Raw genomic sequence first — 10,424 nt, forward strand, 5'->3', positions numbered from 1 at the left:
GGCTAACAAGGCTTGGGGGGCCCTTTCCCCTCTGGGTGGAAGGGGCTGGGTCCCAGTCCCTGAGGGGCACCCAGGCTCCTGAATGGAATTCCTGTGCAAGTCCCTCAGTGTCACAGCAGCCTTCACACAGAGCCCCGTGGATCAGAGCATTTCCCAAAGGGGCCCTTGGGGCAAACAGGGAGATCTGGTCTGGCAGGATGTGTTAAACAATATAAACAATATATACATATTGTTTTACACATATGTGTATTCACATATATACCCACTTATATATGTGAATATATTAATATATATATTAATTATATATATATGTATATATAGATATATTATATGTATGTCTTATTATACTATAAATATGTATATAGATATTTATTATATCAGTATTTCACTTGTACAAATGCATATCAGCTCAAGATTAAAACCTTCTTCTGTTGCTCAATGTGGGAGCATTCCAACAATAATTGTTCCTTCTGAAGGTGCTGTTTCCTATGTACTCTCAACAAATTCATCTTTGTCTGCCCAAACCCACAAGGTCTTTTCCTTTTCCAGGTGCAATTTTTGGATGCATTTGAAGCCATCCAGGGGTGCAGCTTCTTTTACCCGACTGCCCCACTGCTCACACGGGGCTCCGACCTCAGCCCACTCCAGAGCCAGGGAACTCCAGGGAAGGGTTTCCCATCTGGGAATTTCTGATGGGACTGACTCCTCACATTTACATAGAACAAGCGACATTTTGTTGTCATCTGGACAGACTGTGCCAGTTTTGTTTTACCAGTGGGCAGGGTCAGTACCAAATTCCTTCAAACTCCAGCTGAAGGAATCAGTGTCATTTCCTGCAGTTCAGAGCAGCAAAGAATCACAAAAGGAGCAGCTCAGCAATGCACCCAACCATCCCCACCAAAGACTGCAGCAGTGATTAACAAAGATCCAGCAGCATTTACCCTCAGCCTTTACCATCCCCCAGACCCACACAGCAGCTGGGGAAGCTGTCACAGCCAAGGGCTGCAGAGCCACTCCTGGGCACTGGGAATTCCTGCAGGTGCCTCCAGCCCCAGGAGAGGCTCCAACCCCACTGGGAGAGGGCCCAGCTCTGACAGTGCTGAATGAACAAACTGACAGCACTGCTAGTGTGGCAACATCTGCTTTCATCCTCCTCTTGGGTCCCTCCCAAAGCCTGGCCAGGGCTCAAGGAGGAACCAAGGGAGGTGACTTTGACCATACAGCCCCAAACAAGGCCAGATGTCAGATTTCATGGCCTTGTCTGGCTTCTAAATACACAAAGGTCAATATATGTTTCAGTAATGAGTGGCTACATCTATCACAGTGCTAATGACCATGCATATTTCATCAGGGAGCAGATACCAAGATAACCTTTGCTGGGAAGGTTCATCCAGAGGCCACCTTTGGCTCAGGGCCTGCTGTCCAGGCCTCACTCAGGGCTGGTGTCCAGGCCTTGGCACTTCAGGGACAGGACGTGGTTTAGTACTGGGCTTGGCACTGCTGGGTGAGCGGCTGCACTGGGTGAGCTCAGAGGGCTTTTCCAACAGAAAGGATTCTGTGATTCCATGATTCTATCCACTGCATTCAGCTGGGTCTATTTTAGCAGCATTCCTTTGCTCCAAAAGCTCCCTCTTGCCCAGCTCCTGTGGCCTGAGGCTTCAGCTCCTTCAGCTCCTGGTGCTGAACTGCTCATGCTGAACGAGACGACTCGGAGAGAAGAACACAGTCCATGCAATTCCTTCTGGGACATGGAGAGGGGAGGCTGTGCAAGCAGGACCATTGTTTGCTGTGGCCTCCTCTCTGCCCTTCACGCCTTTCAGCGCTTTGAACCAGCCAAGAGCTTTCTCCAAGAGTGCAATGGAGCAGCTGTTCCTGCTCCTGGGCCTGGCTCTCTCCAGTCTCTGCCCTTGCCTGGTTCTGTCCCTCTTGCTGTGCCCTCTGTTCCCCCAGGGCTCACTGGTTGCTGCTGCCCAGGACTGTGGCACTGGCACAGATCCAGTGCTCCAGAGCCTCCTTTCTATGCCCTTGGAGCTGCCTGGGCACAGCAGCCTTTTCCATCTGGAAGCTCCCCGTGGACAGGAGTGCCCAGCTCCATTCCTTGCACAGCCTCCAGTAGCCCAGGGCTGCCATCTCCAGTCCCTGCTGGCACTGGGGGCTCCCAGGTGCCTCAGGCTGCTGTGACACCGCTGCACACGGGAGGGAAGAGGGGCAGGGGCTGTGCTCAAAGTCAGCTCCATGTGCTGCTGCTGCTGCTGCTGCTGCTGCTGCTGCTGCTGCTGCTGTGGGGTCATTTGTGCAGCCCTGGCCCAGAGTCAGGGATCAGATCCTGCCAGTCTCTTCCAGCCCTGGCTGCTCAGAGTTTGGGCCTCGGAGCCTCAGGTGGCCAAAGGCAGCTGCTGCTGGTCCCTCTGTGTGCCCGAGTTCAGCAGTGCTGCTCCATCAGTCTGTGCCCAGCAATGGGGAAAAGCCTCAGCCCTGCAGGGCCAGGAGCTGCTGGGCTCTGCCTGAGCAGCTCAGCCAGCAGGAAGGGAGCTGCTCCACACGGGAACCAGGAGCAATGGACACTCCTTTGATAGGACATGTTTTCTATTGAAAGGAAAAAAAAGGAAAAAGCTAAAAAATAGGTAAATTGTAAAAGATGAGAACAAAATCCAAGTGGTAGTGAAAAGACATAACATAATGTTAGTGAAAAAAACAAAACATAAAGGCAAATTTACATTCTTTGCATTAAGAGGTTAATGATCTTTTTAAAAAGAGAACTCTTTTTAAATCTTTTTAAAAAGAGAATTTATTTCCATTGTAAATGTGCTGATGACATGGATCCATCTTTGTGACCTCAAAAGCCTCTTAAAAGATTTTGGGCTTTGTTTCCAAAATTGGTATTTGAAATTGTAGTCAAAGCAAGAGGAAATTGCTTAGTGCCCTTCCAGCTCCAAGCAGGACTGGGAATGGAAACTCTGTCAAACCACAAATCCTTTAGAAGATGCCCTTCCTTCTCACCCTGCGAATGAGCTGCACATTCCCCTTGAAACTTACAGGGATTTCTTAGAGACACAAAGTCCCACTTACAGCTTTTTGCTCTGGTATGGAAGTGCAGAAGGGCAATTCCCCATCCACCAGCTCCAGACTGCACTGCCTCAGGAGCACGGCCCACTCGCCAGCTTTGGCCCACTCATGGCACTTCTGGAGGAGGAAGAAAGTGCAATTACACAATTCCAGCCAATAAAGAAGGAAGAATGGGACAGACAAAACACCCTGTGCAGGTCCAGGCATTCAGCTGGGACTGTGGAGAGTTTGGGTCCTTGCCATTGGATGTGTGTCCCCAGCTGCAATCTCTGGGCCTGCAGCAGAGTCTCACTCACCTGCCAAAGCAGAAAGCTCAGGCACTGTGCTTGCAATGGGCTCATCTGATGCAAAGCTGTGAGAGCAATGTGAGGGCAGAGCCAGCCCAGCTAGGCCCAGGGCTGAGCCCAGCAGAGCCCTGGCAGAGCCCAGAGCAGCCTCAGCACCCGCAGTGCCCGGCTGCAAGGAGAGAAAGCAGAAACCGCCCATCAGCTGAGGGCTCCCATGCCCTTGTGCCACGGCCTGTGGTGCCCAGGCCATGCTGGCTGTGCCCAGAGCTGTGCCCAGAGCTGCCCATCCCTGCTGCCTTTGGTACAGAGCAGGAGGGCAGGACATGTGCCCAGCCTGCAGCCAGCCACGGCACATCCAGCCCTCAGCAGCTGCCCAGAGCAGGATGCTCCTGTGCTCGCTGCCAGCTCCCAAAAGCTCTGATCCCACCCTGCCAAGCACACAGGGACTCACTTCATGCCACCCATGGCTGGAAGAAAAGCTGCTCCCAAACCATGTCCTCAGCCTTCTCCAAGGGCACGGCCCATCCACACCACAGCTGCTCCCAAGCACTTCCCCATCCACACTGGGCCACCTCGAATGTTTCCTCTGGAAAAACAAACAACACATTAATGAAAAGAGGTCAGATGCAAAAAGGGAAAACAAGAAAAAAGGTAAAAACTCCCATCTCTTTCAGGGTCTTGAGGAAGGCCCAACCCATACATGCCAAGGAAAAACCCAGCCATGGCTGAGGGAAGCCCACACTTTCTCCCTCCCACCCTGCACTGCCCCCCACAATAACGGTGATCCTAAAGCAAACAAGGGCAGTGGAGCAGCCCAAGCCCTTCCTTGCCTGCACAGCAAAGCTGCTGTGCACAGGTTTTGGAGCCCCACCTCTGCTCCCACCATGGGGTTTGTTTGTGTCGGGCTGGCTGCCCCAGCCCCAGCCCGGGGCACGGTGGGTGCTGGGGGCTGTTGGCAGAGCCAGGAGCCCACTCCCATTTCATACCCACCCCAGCCCATCCTCCCAGCCCTGCCAAAAGCAGCTGGGCAGTGACTGAAGAATGAGTTGCATCTGCCCCAACAAAGGGGGAACCTTTGGTTCCCAGCCAGGCTGGGCCATGCCCAAATCTGGCCGAATTTCCCTGGGTGGGGATTCATCTGCAAATTCCCTGTGGAGTTTGGCTTTGAAAAAGGTGCCAGAATCAAAGTCTATCACCTTCAGCCTCCAGTGGCCAGGCTGAGGAAGAGCTTCTCATCCTTGATGTCACCCTCGCTGTCTCCAGCAGCAGCAGCATCATCCCCACCCGGTGCAGCTTCTCCAGGGGCTCCTCCTTCCCTGGGGGCAGACCAGGCTCTCAGGGCTCTGCCCAGGGCCCCAGCTGTCAGGGAACCAGGACAAGCAAAACCAGCTTGGATGGCGGCCACCAGTGCTGGGCAGAGCAGCTCAGCTCCAGCACAAGGGCTGCGTGTTCCCATCCCACGACCCCAGTGCAGTGACACAGGCAGCACAAAAAGTTCTGGGTTCCTTTGCTTCTCATTATCAAGGCATGAGTGCAGCTGCAACTTACCAGGGCCCTGGATACTCCAGGGACCTGGAGAACCATTCCCAGCAATTGGGAAAATCCTAGGTGCTCCATCCACCCATAGATGAGGTCTCCAAATTTGCCCCGAAATTGGGTCCAGCTTTTAGAGGCCATAAAGAGCAAGTCCAAGTGACTTGATGACATTTTTAGCCCAGAAAGCCCTGCAGCTGATGACACACTTCACAATCAGCAGGGGACACAGCTAGGCCAAAGCCCAGACCCTAGCTGGGAAATGAAGAAAAGAAAAATCTTAAAGAAAAGGAAAATTACCCCTGGACCAGATTGCCCCAGCAAAGACACCCTCCCAGATCAGCTCTACTCCTCAGTCATCCGGCAGAGCAGGCAGCCGAGCCCCGACAGGCAAGGCCGAGTCCTCCATGCCCTGCGCAGCTGATCTTGCAGCCTCTGGATGCTGGAATATCGCCCACACTGTATTGTCAGGAGGACATGCAGTGTTTCAAGTGCCAGCTGTGACACAGCACTGCTCATGTCCTCTGTCAGGCATTTCAGGGCTGCAGGAGAGAGGAACAGAGGCACGGTCAGAGCCAGACCTGCGGGGACACCAGGAGAGCCCCCGCAAGGGCCATCCCAGCCGGCTCTTGACATGGCCAGGAGGGAGCAGAGAGCAAGGGGATCAGCCTGAAGCTGATGACCACCAATGGCCCATGTGGCCCTGAAAGCTCCGTGTGCTCTGCCCACAGGAGCAGAGCCCTCCACAGCCAGAGCAGGCCTTGCAGCTCTCCCCCGGCAGCCTCCGTGGTCAGCCCGCTGCCCTCACTCACTCACTCACTCACCAGTGCAGATCAGCTGCAGCTCTTGCTGCTGCCCCCTCAGGCGCCGCCCGGCCATGCCTGTGAACACAGAGCCTGTCACGGCCCCAGCGGCACAGCTCCCTGCCAGCGGCGCTGCCGGCGCTGTGGCCACACGGGTTGCTGGCCCGGCAGGGCTCAGCCCGGCCCTTGCCGCATGCTGCCGCCCCAGGGCACGGCTGCCAGAGGGCGGCAGCAGCGCCTGGGCCAGGCGGGGCTCCACGGCGCCGGGCACGGCTGGCGCTGCCGGGGCAGCAGGCGGGGCCGGGGCCGAGCTGCGGCGGGCCGGGGAGGGCAAGGGCAGCCCGGGCTTGTGGCTCACCCATGAACCTGATGGCCACCTCTCGGAGGGGCTTCTGTGGGCTCTCCACGTAGCGCAGGGCCCGGCGCAGGTGCTCGGCCGCTCGGCTCCTGTCCTCTGCAAGCTGGAGAGAGCGGCAGGAGGGAAGAGTTGGCGCGGGCTCAGCCCCTGGGCCGGGCGCTGCCTGCGCCCATCGCCGGCCTCACCTGCCCGCACAGCCCTGAGGCGCGGCCATCAGCCGCTGGCCAAGGGCTCCCGAGGGGAGGGGCAGAGGGCCGGCGGCTGCCCGGGGAGCCGCGGTGCCGCCCCGCAGCCCACCTGGGCCGGGGCTCTGTGGGCACCCGGCTCGGGCCCATGGGAGCCTGGAGCAGAGCCCGCAGAGCCCAGGGAAGGCAGTGGCGTGTGGGGCGCAGGCTGGCGGCCCTGGCTGCAGCACTGGGCAGGGGCTCAGCTGCCGGCCGCACTCACTGAGCAGCGCGGTCAGGGGGCTGCTCCAGCCTGAGGCTGGGGCTTGCAGGCCATCCTTACCAGGGCCTTGCAGAACCTCCAGGTCTGATCCACCTCCAGCATGTGTTGGAGATCCTTCCTGTGCAGGAATGTGGCTGAACAATGCAGCGTTTCCTGGGAGTCCTGGAGAGCAGCAGAGACCTGGAGATGGCACCAGAGCCCAGGGCCCAGGACCTGCACAGGTCCCTGTACCAAGGTCAGGAGGAGGCTGCAGCTCGCGAGGTCCCAGAGCAGGAGGCAGCCAAGCCCCCCAGCCAGGGGGCCAGCAGCAGCTGCTGAGTCCTCACCTCTGCCACACGCTGGTTCTCGTCATGGCAGTGGAAGAACAGTGGGAGCAGGCTCTGGCGAACGTGTGACTTCAGGGCCTTTTTTTTCCCTTCCGGCCAAAAATACAGCATCTCTCGGAAGATGAACATGGAGCACACCTGCACCTGGCTATCATCCTGTATAAAAGAAAGAAAAATAGACCTCAGCATCAGCTGCTTCACACCCATCTGGGTACAAGCCTGAAAATGCACAGGGCACAAAGTTTGCAGGCAGCAGCCGGTGGCCATGGCTGGAGGCGCAGAGCCTTACGTTGTCAAAGAGTGGCAGGAGCGCCCCAGCCAGCTGCAGGGCGAGGGGGCTGGCTAGCGGGGCACCATTGCACAGGAACAAACGGCTGAGGAGAACCACGGTCATCCTAAGCATGTTGCTGTCATTTTCCTGCAGCAGCTCCACAAGCCTTTCATGCAGGCTCCACATTCTTACTGCAGCCTGTGTGGAACACGAGTGTGTGAAATGCCATCCTGCTGCCACAGGGCCCAGAGGCCAAAGGCCTGTGCCAAAGCACTGGAGCAGCTTGAGGGGGAGGCAGGAGAGCTGGGAGCAGCTGCCTCAGCATCCCAAGGCCAGGCAAGGCCAAGCAACTGCCTTGCCCAGCCCCACACTGGCAGCATGGCTTCAGCTGCTGCTCTCTTCTCACCGAGACACTGGTGCCGAGAACCAGGAGGCCTCTGAGTGCCAAGCGACGCATCTCCCTGCACTCGCTCTGCAGCTTCTTGGACATGACCTCCAGGATGCTGTCCCAGCATTCACTCAAGTCCAGGCAGTCCAGGGTCTGAAAGGCACAAGGCCGGTGACAGGGGAGCCACACAGGGCCAGGCCCAGGCAGCAGCACAGGGTGTGGGCACCATCCTGGGCAGCTGCAGCCACGAGAGGGCACAGAGCCAGGAGGCAACTCAGCCAGGCAGCGCTGGCCTTCAGCCTCACCTCCACAAGGAACGCCATGGCAGCCAAATCCCGGCATGGCGTGTCTTTGCTGAGCAGCCCGAGTAGGTGGAATGCAATTGTGGAACACAAGGCTTCAGATGTGTGGTGCATTTCTCTGATAGGAGGAAATCGCAAGCAAAACCCTGAGGCAGCAGGGCTAAAGCTCTCCCAGGACTGACTCACAGAGGTCTGGCCTTTCTCCAGCACCCAGCAAGGGGGAGCCGGGCCCTCTGGGAGGTGGCTGCTCTTGGGCATGCCCCTCTCCCAGCCTTTTGCAGTCTCCTTGGCCGTCCCTTGGTGACAAGGCCTTGTGGCCCAAGACCTCGGGGCCCCACTGTGAGGGGCACCCCAGGCACAGAACACAAATGCCAGGGGCAGTTGGGGAGCAGGGGGTCTCACCTGGCCAGCATGCCCACAGCACAGTGGTGGGTGTCAGCACAGAGCAGCATCTCCCAGCCATGCTTGTCTTCCATTGCCACCACCACATCCTTATAGTGCAGTCGGCAGAGCAGGGCCTTCAGGGTCTGCTCTGCAAACCTGTGTGCACAGCAAAGCCCAGGTCACGCTGGGAACATTGGGTCCTGCCCTGGGCACATGGCAGGGACAGGAGGACTTGCATGGAGCACCTGTTGGGGCTGGTAGCACGGCCATGTTGCTGCTGGCATCCCTTCCAGAAGGTATCGGCTGCCTCTGGCATATCCAAGGTGCTGAAGAGCACTTGGAAGAGCAGATACACAAAGAGGTGGGGGAAATGCACGGTCACCACATGTGGGACGCAGGGCATCTGAAGGATCTTCCACATCACCACAGTTGCCTGCAAAGGACAGAGCAGCCCGAGCTCAGTGCTGAGGTGTCCATGTGGCAGGGCCCGAGCGTGGCAAGAAGAGGCCAGCGGAGACGCAGGGGGAGCACGGGGCCTGGTGGCTCTGAAGCTGCCCCTGGGCCAGGTTTCAGCCCAGCAGGGAGAGGCAGCAAGACACCGTGGTGGAAGGAGGATGGGGAGCTGATGGAGAGGTGAGCTTGGGCTGAGCAAAGGCCAGTTGCAGAAACTCACAGCCAGGGCAAGGACAGCCGTGTGGTCCCCATCAGAGGTGCACGTGCTGTGCTCTGGCCAGTTGGCCAGCACATCAAGGAGTACAAGCATGGCCGTCTCTGCAGTCCTGCACGAGCACATGATGGTCTTCCACATGGTGGTAGCAGCTCTGTGGGGTCAGAGCTCTGTCTCAGGGGGGTTGGGACACAGCACTGTGGCCTAGGCTGCAGTGGGGAGCTGAGCTGGCTGCCAGCTCTGCCTCTGCCCACTGGCCCTCAGCACACAGGCAGCCCAGCCCCGTGGGGACTGGCCCCTGAGGAGCAGGGAGGGAGCATGGCAGCACACTGGGGGCTGGCAAAGGGAGGAGCCAGAGGGCCCTGGAATTCTCTGTGTGTCAGACCACTGCGACAGGCTGTACAGGGTGATGGGCTGCTGAGCCCTGAGCCTTGTGGGCACATGGGCCCTGTACCTGTCACATGATGGGGCCACACGCAGGAGAGCCATCACCACATCAGCAGGCTGTGCCTCTGTCAGATCCAGAAGGGGCCTGTACAGGTTGTACTCAGGAAACTCATTGGCCATAAGCCACTGGTGGATGTACCTCACCATGGCGGGCACCTGGAGAAGACAGGGGAGACTTGGAAAGCTGCCAGAGGGAGTCATGTGCCCAGCTGCCCCAGGCAAGTGCTTCCCTTCCCACCACACTTCCATGGCCTCAAGGCTTACAGTGAGCAGCAGGCGTGGCTTGGGAGGTCAAGCAATTGCTGGGAGGATCAAACCCTGGCCACAGGCTGCTTACTTGCTTTGGACTGGAAGGACCCTCCACCACAAGCATATCCAGCAGGGCAGCACTGCTCTTGGTTTTGAAGATGGGAGGGTAAACTCTGACCATGGTGCCCATGATACTGGTCTCTTCCTCCCGAATCCTCTTCATGAATTTGACAACCATCTGTAGCAGAAGGGCAAGAAGCCGGGGATGTTGCATGGAGTGCTGCACACATGGTGCTGGGCTGAGCAGGGACAGCAGGCCCAGCCCAGGTGGGGGTGGCTGCAGGTACCTGCGCTGTTCTTCGGAAGCGGCCACAGGTGCGTTCCTGCTCCTGCGTGCACTCCAGGGCTGCATCTGGCAAAGAGCAAACGCAGCCAGAGCTGAGGGGCTGCGGGAGAGGCCAGAGAACACAGCCCAGCCCTGCACTCCCCAGGCAGGGAGAGCCCCGGGATGTGCCAGGGGATGGAGCACGGCCACTGCAGGGTGTCTGCCGGGCCCCTCTTCCATCCTGTCCATGGGCATTTCCCCAGGGGATGGCATGGCATGGCATGGCATGGCATGGCATGGCATGGCATGGCATGGCATGGCATGGCATGGCATGGCATGGGGCCAAGATGTCTGCAGGCTCCAGCCCTGCAGCCCAGCTCTGCCACTCACCCTCCTGCGGTGCATTGAATGGCACCACCTCTTCGGTCTCCTTTGCTGGGGCAGCTCCAGGGCCTTCTTCCTCCTCGTCCTCAACGCAGACCATCTTGGCCACTCTCAGGGCTCTCTGCTCTATGGCTGTGCCTGGAGCGCGCCCGAGCAGCGAGCCCAGCCGGTGCCGCTCCTGCAGGGC

General features: G+C 58.1%; 2 long non-coding RNA genes across 2 annotated transcripts; both read right to left on the minus strand.

The window, feature by feature from the left end:
- Nucleotides 1-2,187: 2,187 nt before the first annotated feature.
- On the minus strand, nt 2,188-3,500 carry LOC141727394 (uncharacterized). Its single transcript, XR_012578411.1, has 3 exons — nt 3,363-3,500; nt 3,070-3,183; nt 2,188-2,586 (listed from the first exon to the last, which is right to left on the minus strand). It is a non-coding gene; the product is annotated as an uncharacterized LOC141727394 (long non-coding RNA).
- A 302-nt stretch (nt 3,501-3,802) lies between these two features.
- On the minus strand, nt 3,803-5,759 carry LOC141727390 (uncharacterized). The gene is made up of 4 exons (XR_012578409.1): nt 5,711-5,759; nt 5,187-5,428; nt 4,550-4,712; nt 3,803-3,939 (listed from the first exon to the last, which is right to left on the minus strand). It is a non-coding gene; the product is annotated as an uncharacterized LOC141727390 (long non-coding RNA).
- Between the last annotated feature and the right edge of the window lie 4,665 nt (nt 5,760-10,424).

Source organism: Zonotrichia albicollis, unplaced genomic scaffold (assembly GCF_047830755.1).
Source record: "Zonotrichia albicollis isolate bZonAlb1 unplaced genomic scaffold, bZonAlb1.hap1 Scaffold_122, whole genome shotgun sequence".
Classification (NCBI taxonomy): Eukaryota; Metazoa; Chordata; class Aves; order Passeriformes; family Passerellidae; genus Zonotrichia; species Zonotrichia albicollis.